Here is a 12,779-nt window from a genome sequence, read left to right on the forward strand (position 1 = left end):
CAGAGTAATTCTACAAAGAACATTTTCCAGGAACCCCTAAAAAGCCTCAAAATTCTACCATGAAGAACAGCCAACTATTACAGAATAAAAAATGAAAGTCCATTTTCTAGCTGTATCTAAAATGTGAGAGCCTGGGAAATGGATCTGTCAGTCAATGATTGGGGAGGGAAAGTCAAAAACTGGCTCTAAGGGTAAATCCCTGCAGTACTCCCACAGTGTCACAAACCTCAATGTTAGTTATGAGTTTTGAAGAGTCCAATTATCTCACTTTGTATGACCTTCAGGGTAGAGGCCTGGCACTACTTTGAGAAACCACTCATTATATGATACTGATCGAAGCTGGAAAGCCTTCAGGTTGGGAATCACAAGACAAGGAGACTATATTTAATCAGCTGAACTCCTAACTTGAGAGACAGTTTTAGGAGACAGTTGTCTCCACAACTGTCAAGAGGCTAGATATCAACAAGCTGAAAAATACATGAAGCAGATGGCTCAGCTCAGGAGGTGGGGTGATTAGGGAAAAGTAAGTTTTCTTGAATGTTAGGAGTAAGTCTCACCAAATAAGAAAAACTCTGGAGTTTGATGACCCTAAGCTTAAGCTCAAAAGGTAGAACCATGCATGTGCTATTCTCTGCTGTAGACACTACCCTTCCCCAATCTGGGCTTCAAAGGTCTATTTGGCATCATGGCTGAATTCCTTCAGTGGGGTAGTTAGTACTCAAGAGAACTTTAAAGAAGACCAGGCTGTTGCTTCTACAGGTAAGAAGTTGCTCTTACCTTCTCATATCGGCACTAAGGAGTGCCATCACAGCATAGCCTCACAGGTTATTTATGGCTTACAGTTACAGAATGTTAGAGCCCATGACTTTCAAGTAGAGAATCATGGTCGTAGGTATGCGGGCATAGTGAATTACTCATTGATCTGCTAATACCAGGCAGAGAAGCCAACCTGGAATGGCATTTGCTTTTGAAATCTCAAAGCCTAGGAACACATTTCCCCCCAACATGGTCATACCTCCTAACCTTTCCAAACAGTTCTACATAGTGGAGACCAAGTATTCAAATACATGAGATATGGGGGCCACTCTACTTCAAACTACCACATATCCCTGAGCCCTTAAAACATTCAACCCATGAGTTTATGCAAAAATGATACTGTATTGTGGCATCTATCTATCTATCTATCTATCTATCTATCTATCTATCTATCCATCTATCCCTCCTTTTCTTGGAATTCTGGATCCTGGAATGAGATAAGGCCCACAAATTCTGCAGATTCAACTAATGTTTAGAAACTCATTGATAAATCAGTAACTGGTGTAAACTATTTCAGCTCTTAGGCTTACTGAGAGTGATGCTAATTCAAAGTGGTCAGGCTTCTCATATCCAGAGAAGATGAAGCTGCTACTTATTACAAAGCTGTACTCTCTGCCCAGTGAAGCCTTACTTGATTCTGAAAAATGTATGTCTGTTGTAGAGGAAATGAAGTCGTGTCTCTCAAACTGGACAAATTTCCCTCTGGTCCCATCTTCAGCCATTTCATTTTTGGCTAAATGAAGTGATTGAATTAAGAAGTATTCTTTTCTGTGTGTGCCTTCTGGATCCATTCTTTATGGGAGGGAGCCAAAAATAATAACCATCTTTGGTTATAGAGAAAGTAAAAACATAATAGGGAAACTTTAGACTTTGACTTTGCTGTAAAATTCAAGTTACGATTTTTGTTATGGATGTGCATCAAGAAGATAAATGGTAAATGTTCTCTCACTCACAAGCCCAGACAGTTCTGCTAACACCCACTCATAACTCACTGCCACAGTGGTTGGCAGTCTTCCCCATTCTCTATCAAGGAAGACTAAGCACCCACCCTTCCCAGTACCAGTTCTTAGTTTCTGGCAGCCATCACCAAGGACATATTGGAAAAATGCATGTTTAATTTATTCATTGGTAATTTAATGCATGTGTGTGATGTATTTTGATCATATTTACCCCTTTTGCCATCTCATATTCTCTCTTACTCCCTCTGAAATTTTTTCGCCAGTAAATCCTCCTACTAGTTTCATGTTTTATATTTATGATATGCTGAGTTTAGTTAAGATTCCCTGAGTGAGGAAGAGTGAGGGGTTGTTTACTGGAGCATGGGAAATTTACCTGTGGCTACGCTGGTACTAAAGAAAAAATGACTCCCGTTTACCAGAAACTAGTAGCCCCTTAGCCAAGGTTGCAACTAATGTCTTCCGTCCCATATCCATGATGGAATGTTGACAGGTTTAGTCTTGAACAGGTTATATACTCCAGTAATCATGGCTGCTATGTATTAATGAATAGAAGACTAAATCGTGCCCAGATGACAGCGTTCCATAGAACTACTCTCCAACCTTCAACTATTACATTCTTTCTGCCCTCCCTTCCGCAATTTTCCCAGAACATTGGATCAAGTAATACAAATGAATCATTTGTGGATGAGTACTCAAGAGTCACTTATTGCCAACACTGACCAATTACAAGTCTCTAAATTATCTACTGTCCCCTGAAATATATATATATATACTAAACACATAAGTATGTAGCAAGTAATCTGCTAATCAAGGTCTCATTAGTATGTGAGTACAAACATAAATACGTAGAAGACAGCTTGATAAAATGTCCATTCAGCTAACAGTAGTAGATTCCCAGAAGGGTTTATGACCTCCCCAGCTGTTGCAAGAACAGGTACTTCTTGCCTGGTAGGTCAGATTATAAAATGCATAATTTCCTGCTGGGTAAGAACTTTGATTTATTTTTTCTCTCCCAGTGGTATGCGCTCAAACTTTGATCTCTGTTAAAGCACGTTGTCAGGGAATAAGCCTCCGTTTCAGTTCCAGCTTGATTTATGTTGTACAACCAAAGTGTGTGCTGAACTCAACAGTAGAGTTTTACCATTTATTTCTAGAAGCAGCCAAAAGAAATGTCGATATCCTGTGTTGTTTTGGGAATCCCTGATGAACAAGTCACAGGGAAATATCCAACTCCTGTCACTGACACTTTTGTTTAATAATCTATGTTTTTATAGCAGCATTATTTAGTTATGCAAGGTACTTCCACCAAGTGCCTTTTTAAATCTAATTTAGACTTATTGTTTATAATAAACTTCCTGGCTTTTTGATTGGCTTCATCATTGACAGCAGCTTTAAAGAACCCCTATCTCACTAACTTCAAGTTTATACATTTATTTCCTGTATATTTATTCTCATCCCCATTACTATGTTAGCTCAGATTTTTTTTTAGGCAGAGTCAAAGAAAAATAAATGTGTTTCTATGTTAACTGTGTATGATAGAGCTGAGCATGAAAGATAGTCAGGAAAGGAAGTAAGCTTGCCTGGGACTAGGTATGTCTGAATGCATAAAGTCATTCCAGCTACTTAATATCTACAAAATAAAGGTGGTGAGGAGGATTTATTCAAAATTCTGCTTCCCAAGTCAAATGTTTACTGTAAGGATTGTTAATCTATCTGGAATGTGAGAACTAAGCAGATTCAGAGAAAGATTCTAAGAGAGAAGGAAGGGAGGTGCAGAGAAGCCATGAATCAACAAACAGCCAGGTGATGGATCACAAGCCTGAGGCAAAGGTAGTTGAGGTCTTCCTATTTATTCTGCTTCCCTAGGCAGGGATGATATGTAAATGTACGCTGAAACAGCAAAATAGGGGGAAACACAACAACCAAGCACACTTTATTAAAAACAGCTTCAGGGAAAATCAAACTCAGCTCTATCTTCCAGGCTGTTTGATCTCCCGAACCCTCCATTTTGCCTACGATTATTAAGAATAAAATTAGGGTTCTTGTTGATATGTTTGAATATGAAAAAAATTAAAATGCAACACTACAGTAACATTTTTCGAACTAGTTCTCATAATAGAAATCGAGGTTCACATCAGAAAGCTAAGGTTTTCTATAAAAACATTGCAATGTATTACTAAGACACTACCAAAGTAAGCCACTGGCATTATTATTCTTGTTGTCATTGTCATTATCTCCTCCTCTTCCTCTTCCTCCTCCTCCCCTCCCCTCCTCCTCCTCCTCCTTTTCCTCTTCCTCAGCCTCCTCCTCTTCTTCTTCTTTTTCTCAATCATCATTGTTATTTATACAGGCCTGGCTGTAAAAATACAGCCTAGTTAACATTGCAACTTTTGTTTCCAACATGAGAATAAGGGAAGAAGTGAGCAGACATTTCTCAAAAACATACCAGAATAATTTTCACTGGGTTGAGGAACACAAATGTAATTATTGAGACAGAAACTTAGGTAATGTTTAGCTGCCTCTAATGATACTGCAACTACCATTATTCTGGATGTGTCCAAGAAAGGTCACCTCTCAAAAATCCTACTATCTGGTTTGGAGAACCCGAGAGACAAGAATAGCTTTGCTCCTTTTGAAGCCCCCTCCCTTAGTTCTATTCTGCCATGTCTCTGGGTATCAAACTTCTCTAAATTCACAACCCTGTGAGACTAACATTTTGTGGAAAAAACTTAAAATATAATACATGAAAAATAGATAGAATTCTGCATTGTAAACACACAAGTTTATTCACCCTTGGCTATTGGCGTAGCAGAGAAGGAGATAAACACAGGGAATTTATTTTCTGCTGTGAGTTTTCCTTGTAAGGTTTGCCACCTCAATATTTTGGATATGAGCTGCATCCTGACCTTTACAGAAAACAAAAACAAAGTTATACAAAAATAAATTCTGGTAGGTTCTAGTGGTTCTATGAAATTAGAATAAAACTACACTCACTTTTCTAATGATACTACAGGAACACAATCATTGTTACTCATAAAGGCCGGGCCGCGGAAATAAAGCCTTGTTAACAATGTGATTCTTGTTTCCAGCATGAAGAGAAGGATAGCATGATGTCTACGAGGATGGGGTTTAAGTACACCAATAGTGCTGTGGAGTTTACTGTCCAGATTACAAGGACAATTTAGCTTCATAGATCTCTAGACAAATTGCCTACTAATCATTCTATTATAGACTAAGGCCAGTTTGAGATGAGAACACTTTGGTCATGAATGTCATCAGTGAATAGCCCTATGAAGAATATTAAAAGTTCAGAGTTTGAGGTAACACTAAGAGCTGCCATTGGAAACTAAATTGTGATACAAAATTTATTTTCTCTGCAATAGCACAATTGGCTGGAGGTACAGCTCCCTGGAGGAACAATCTGGATCAAGTTCTAACTAATGATGCCTTCATTTGTTTGGGTTCTTTTCTATCTTCTCATTGTATAATTTGGGTCTTATAATCCTCTGAGGCTGGGAAGTTGTAGGGAGCCATATTGGATTTGGGCCTAGCCGCTTTTTGACTGCATGGCTAGGTGACTCTGGGCTGTTTGGCCACAGATATTCACCCCTAAGATGACTGCCATAAGTCTTAAGATTGTTGGACAGAGGCCTCTCCCATGAATTTACGGCACAGGAATATCACATTCAAGGGATGCCTCAGCTCGAGCAGATACCAGTCATCTCCTGAGTCAACACCCGGTGTCTACTGCCTGACCTCATCCTCTACCACCTAACCTCTTTGCCTCCAGCTATCACTGCCTATATCCTCATCTCCCCCTCCTCTGTGTTTCACAAAGGACACTCCCCTTACCTGAAAGCCTTAAAAGCTGTAACGTTCACCCCAATAAACGAGACCTTGACATAGAATCTTGCTTGGTCTCCTTCTTCTCTTCACCCTCATTTGGCCCACAGGTAGAAAGTCTCTTCGGGACCCTGAATAACTGGGTCCCCACTGGCAGGGACAGGAAGTTGTCTTAAATCCTGTGCTACCAAAAAGGAGAAGGGAACTGCACTTCAACATAAAAAGAGAGCTGGATTCACATTGAATAGGACAGGATTCAAGGCTAGGTTTCAGGTCTCTTCAGTCTAATCAGGGCTCTGCCACAGAATAATAGTTATACCTGATTAAAGATCTATTTAGCATAGTGACGCTCACTATGTATCACTATGCTCCCAACAGGGAGGCTCCCAAGGACAAAATGAAAGAAAACACTGGAAATAAAGTTATTACCTCCCTAAAGATATCATGGACATTTACTGAGCTCTTCTACAATAGATGCAAACTGACTCTAACAGGTAAACAATGAGAGACTCTCTGCTGATAAAACAATTGCCAATTGGCCTGGTAAAATGTCACAGAAGATTTCTAGCCAAGGGGTGACCGTTGCTAAATGTAGCTGAGAAATGGTGGAAATGGGTCTCTGAACATAAATAGATGCCTAGTGAGGCTGTAGGAAGTGGTCACACTTGAAAAGTGAATGAGAGTGAACAAATAGAGAGACAGAGGGTCTGAGTAAGATTTCCAAGGCAAAACAAATCTTATTTAAAATCTTAGGAGTGTATGTTGGTGGAAGAAAAGTAAGTAGACTAGTTTGATAAAAAAATAAAATTGTCAGTTGAAGTTTCAATATAAAATTTGAAGAACATAAGTGAAGCAAGTAATTGTTCTCAAATTGCCTTACTTTATAAATGATTTCATCAAATTAATTTTGATATGCTGAATAGACAGTATCACTACCCTGACAAGGATTAATACATTTTTTTCTTGAGAATAAATAAAAACCTATTTAAAATTAAATACTTCTAGCATCACTTCTTTTGGTTGGAATATATACTGAAAATAATTATGACAACATAAAATAAAACATACATTAAATAAATATGTAATTTTATTTATATCTAAGGTATTATAAATTATTTCTTTTAAAATATTAGAAAATGTGTTTTAAAAAGCATTGATGCCAATGCTACTTGATGATAATTTATGGCACATTGGAAACAGTTTTATTTTTTTGAGTATTGCTTTATAAGACATTTTGTATTTGAAAGTAATCATCTACATATATATTACGAATATGAAATAGGTATAATTTTTTTTTCGGAGCTGGGGACCGAACCCAGGGCCTTGCGCTTGCTAGGCAAGCGCTCTACCCCTGAGCTAAATCCCCAACCCCATAAGTATAATTTTTAACTAATTATTTTGACCATATTTCTCAGATTCAGTAATATATAAAATATATTCAGTAATACATAATGATGCCTTCTTCCCTTGAGTGGCTTCTATGTATTCTCAGTAGATAGGAATATCAAGTTATTATTCAATTATTCTTCCCACTGTTAGAGGGATAAACAATAGTTGTTGAAACGAAAATTCTCATATCTTAATTAGATTAGTTTCTTAGAATGAATTCTGACTTGTTGGCTAGATCTTGTGCAGGTAACCACACCTCCTATAAGTTCATATGTGCAAGAATCATGTGATGTCCAGGAAGCAGCATTTCAGTGTGGTCTTCTAAGTCTTCCAGGTCTTAATTTTTTTCTATAGCTCATTGAGTTTCCCAGGCCTTGGTGAATGTATAGATTAGAACCAGTTTTAATTGAATGATAACCTTGCATGATTGACATAAGGGAACCCCTCGAAGAATTGTTTTATTTTTGCATATACTAAGCCTCCCTTCATGGTTGAAAACTTGGCACTGTAAGTGACTAAGCATGAAGACTGAAGTTGCGAAACCATTTTCATTTTATGAATTGAGGTTTAAGAAGTTTAAGTGAATTTGACAGATACTTTCTTAATTAAAATATTATTTGTAGACCCTTTTCCCTTATATTAGAAAACTTTGATTTGAGTACTTTATTTATTTATTTATTTTTATTACATTGCTGTGTGTGTGTATGGTGTGTGTGTGTGTGTGTGTGAGTGTGTGTGTGTGTGTGTGTGTGTGTGTGTGTGTGTGTGTGTGTGTGTGTGTGTGTGTGTTGCCAGACAAAAATGCCCAGCACACATATGGAGGTCAGAAGGCAGTTTACTGGAATCAGTTCTCTCCTTCTACTTCGGAAGTTTAGAAATTGAAGTCAGGTCATCATACTTGTCTCCTCAAGTACTTTTATCCTTTGAGCTATCTTGGGCCTCCCCTTTCTTTTATTAAATGAACTATATTTTTCTATGAGCCTTTACATTTCCATAAGAGGGAACCTATTCATGAATATTGGTGCATGCTTCTTATCCTAACACTCAGATCACTTCCGATGCCCCTGGGCTACATAGCAAAATGCTATCAAAAAGCACACAAGGAAACAAAAAGTAACTACAACAGAGAACCTGGAGAAATGGAAACGAGTTGACTGAAAATATAAAGTGACCCAATAATGAAAGAAACTTTCCACCAGGTGTGATCAGACTTAAGAAAGGAAAAGAAGTGATCAGACAGGTTGTGCTTACAGCACAGAATGAGCACTTGGTAGGGAAGGACTGCAGAGAAGCTGAGGCACAGCTGAGAGCAGTTCTGGATGCAACCACTGCCAAACCACATTGCATAGAGAGGGAGTCGGGAACATGTGCCTTAACATTTTCAACTTCTGACATCTCAGCTATCAATAGCCAGAGTGAGGGGTCCTGTTTGATGAATGGCTGTCAGCCCCAAGGCACAGACAAGAATTAAATTTACTGGAGATCAAATATGTGAGATGGAATCAGAAAATATCAGAACATCTTCCTGTGTTCCACATTGTCTTCTCGGGTATATATTTGGAGATGTGAAGAAGCCTGTATATGAGTGAAAATATTATTCCCCTGAAGCAAGAATAATTGGGACATGATCTAGAACAAGGGAAACACTCCTAACATAGAGCCCTTGTTTCATTACACTAAGATATTTGATGGAAATGGTAAATCAATTAATATTTAATAACTTTAATTATGGAGATTAATTTTTGAGTGGGACTCATTAAAGTCTTATGGTGGAAATATCTGTAAAATTTCAAATGAGTTCTGTATCATTTATGATTTAATTGCATGTGGAAATTGTGACAGGTGTCATATTTTTGTTAAATTTTTTTAACTTACGTTTTGTGGAATGTTTTTCAAAACCTACAGATACCTATGGTGAATTTAGATTGCTTCTCAGGGATATTATAATATACTTCCTGGGTTTTTTTGTGTGTCTCAAGTAGACCTAAGCTAGAGTCATCAGAGAAGTAGAAGTCTCAGTTGAAGAAATGCCTCCATTAGATCCAATTGTAAGGCATTTTCTCAATTAGTCATCAATGGGGGAGGGCCCAGCCCATGGAGGGTTATGTCATCTCTGGGCTGGTGTTCCTGAGTTTTATAAGAAAGCAGGCTGAACAAGTCAGATGAAGCACATCAGTAAGAAGCATCCCTCTGTGGACTCTGCACCAGCTTCTGCCCGTTTTGAGTTCCTGCTCTGATTTCTTTTGATAATGAACAGCAATATAGAAGTGTAAGTCAGCTAAATCCTTTTCTCTCCAACTAGCTTTATGGTGTTTCATCACAGCAACAGAAACCCTAACAAAGACATATAAAACTAAATTTATGCACATGAATTTTTAGACCCGATAGTACTTTTAATTTATTCAAGAAGAATATTGGAACCATGGTGTCTTGATGTACTTTCTAAAGTAAATAGCATAGTAAAAATTAACTTGAGGAATATGATGGTTTAAATGGGAATGGCTACTATAGGCTCATAGATTTGAATAGTCACCCAGGAGTGGCACATTTTGAAAGGATTAGGAGATGTGATCTGTTGGCAAGTGTTACTAGAAATGAACTTTAAAGTTTTAAAAGCCTAAGCATGGCTCAGTTTCTCTCTTCCTGATGTGGATACAGATTCAGAACTCCCTGCTATTTCTTCAGCACCCTGTCTTCCTGTGCACTGCCATGTTCCCTGTATTGACAATGGACTAAACAGCTGAAATTATAAGCAAGACCCAATTAAATGTTTTATTTTATGAGTGGCCTTGGTAATGGTGTCATGATGTTCTTTCACAGCAATAGAACACTGACTAAGACAGGGAGAAGAGGTTTATTTGTCTTACAGATTACAGTCTACCATCAAGGCAACATGGGCAACAAAACCTAGAGGCAGGAAGTAAAGCAGAAGCCATGGGACAATGCTACTTATTGCCTTGCTTCCAATAGTTTGCTTAGCTTGCTTTCTTATACAACCTAGAGCCACCTTTCCATGAGTTGGAACTACCCTCTGTGATCTGGACCTCTAACCCTCGAATCATTAGTTTTTAAAAAATGCCCACAGGTTTTCTATAGGCAAATAAAATTCAGTTTATTAACTTCTGTTTATTGTCACAACACTGCTTGGGCTTTAGTGGTCCATCTTGGAGTTATTTGTGTTCTTGAATGTAATCTAACACCTATATTTCTGTAAATAACTCCAATTAAACATAGTGGTTCACCATCATACTTTGGTGATATCTATACTGTGGTTAGTCCTGGGTTCCTTATATGGGGTGAGACATATGTGTTGAATCACCCTAATAAAAGTCTTCTCATACAACAGAGGAAAGAGGTTGTGGAGGCCAATGGACCAAGGGGGAAGGTAGGTATGGGAAAGAGAGAGAGAGAGAGAGAGAGAGAGAGAGAGAGAGAGAGAGAGAGAGAGAGAACATGCTCACATATTTCTACTCAGCTCCTTCTATCTCTGTCTCCTTTTCTTACTGTTCCCCTTTTTCTCCTCCTCTTCTGGCAGGTAGAAATAATAAAAGCATCTTGTTAACTTATGAGATAAATGTCATCTATTGCCTTTTGTGGTTGCCAGTAGGCTTTGGAACATCATTAGCTGTGCCCTAAAATTTAACTTCTCTGTAAATGATGTAGACCTCTGTCTGTCTAAACCAAAGTTTGTTTTTTCCAGCACATCTCTTTTTGACATATGTAGAGTCTGAAACATCACAGCTCACTTGGGTAGTAGTTTAAAATGCCCATAGGAAAACATTTATTTTAGATGGCAGTCAACCTTTTGACAGCTTGTCTCATGGGAGGCTATTATCATCATCAACATATTTTAAAATTCTAGAGCCATTTGCATTACTCTCAGAATCTTTTAAGTGAATAACAAACAATGTTAAGGGATCTAGATCACAGCTAGATTGAAACCAGTGCTGATTGATTGTCTGTAAAACAATCAAAAATAGTTTTAAAGAAAGAGACAGCATAAATTACAAGATAAAACAACGGTCTCAGAGGATTGTTTAAAAGACAATAACAAAGCTCACGAAAGTAAGCATAAATTTTGAAGAATTAGCAGCAATTATATACTACATAAACTTATATTCTAAGTCAATATTCTGATCCTGCTCACAGATATCAAACAGATTGAAAATTTGTTAGGCAAAGCAAACTATTTTATTTTATTTTCTTCCTCTGGGTTCATTAAAAAGGTTAGTTTTCCTAGAAGCAAATTATTTTAAATATTCAAATCAACAAATATCAGAAAATTACAAGTTGTACATATTTTGATATTATTTATAAACTCAAGATAAAGAAATGATATTTATTAAGTTTCAAAATAAGGACTATACATTTGTATGATATAGAAAACTGTGTTTGACACGAGTGTCAGCCAAAGGTTGTCTAGTTCCACGTGGGACAAAACTGAGCTACTGTTGGGAGACATGGGCTATAAGCAGAAGGTAAGAAGCTTCAGTAGGGTTGTTATATATGTACTGTAGACTACAAGAAGATAAAAGAATGAAGTTTGAGAGCTGAAAGCCAGTCACCAAGGAGCTCTGACACACCAGAGAGCAGAGATAAGACTAACTCTTTTGTTTCAAGAGACCCTCCTGCAGGGTCACAAAATACACAAACCCAGGACTGTCGGGGATAAGACCCTTCTGGGTTTCTGCCAATGCCTGGAACTGAAACGGTCCCACAGCTCTCTGTACCCAAATCCCTTTGAAGAGAGAACTGGACTCTCAGAACTGCAGATATTCCTGAGAGCTCATGGAAGACCTTCACTTCTGCTCACATTCCTCGACCAAGAGGAACCCACCTAGTGCCCTCTGGGCACGGGAAACAAGGAGCAGTCAGGGGAAGGAACCTTCTGGTATCTGCCTGCACCCAGAGCTGAAAGTCAGTTGCCAGGAGCACTGACACACTTGAGAGCAGAGGTAAGACCAACTCTTCTGCTCCAAGCAACCTACCTGGAGAACTCAGGACACACAAACCTAGGAACAGTCTAGGAAACGACCATTTCGGGTTCTGTCTATACTCTGAGATGAAACTATTTCCACAGCTCTCTGTGCCCAGATCCCGCTGTAAGAAAACAGGCCTACAGGAATGCTGACACATGTAAGAGGGTCAAGCCACGGTCAGAGACAGCAAAACAATCTAATATCAGAGACAACCTTGGAAACTAAGCAACTGAAACCAAGACTACTTGGTATCATCAGAGACCAGTTCTCCCACTAAAGAAAATACTGGCTATCCAAATACACTGAAAAAGCAAGATTTGAATTTAAAATTACATCTCATGGTGATGATAGAGGACTTTAAGGAGATAAATAACTCCCTTAAAGAAATACAGGACAACACAGGTAAAGAAGTAGAAGCCCTTAAAGAGGAAACACAAAAATTCCATAAAGAATTACAGGAAAACACAATCAAACAGGTGAAGGAATTGAACAAAGCAATCCAGGATTTAAAAATGAAAAAAGAAAGAAAGAAAGAAAGAAAGAAAGAAAGAAAGAAGAAAAAAGAAAAAGAGACAATAAGGAAATCACAAAGGGAAACAACCCTGGAGATAGAAAACCTAGGAAAGAAATCAGGAGTCACAAACAGAATACAAAAGATAGAAGAGAAAGAATATTAGGGGCAGAAGATAACACAGAAAACATTGACACAACCATCAAAGAAAATGTAAAACACAAAAAAGATTCTCACCCAAAACATCAAGGAAATCCAGGACACAGTGAGAAGATCAAACCT

The sequence above is a fragment of the Rattus rattus genome, chromosome 1 (assembly GCF_011064425.1).
Source record: "Rattus rattus isolate New Zealand chromosome 1, Rrattus_CSIRO_v1, whole genome shotgun sequence".
In the NCBI taxonomy this organism is placed as follows: domain Eukaryota; kingdom Metazoa; phylum Chordata; class Mammalia; order Rodentia; family Muridae; genus Rattus; species Rattus rattus.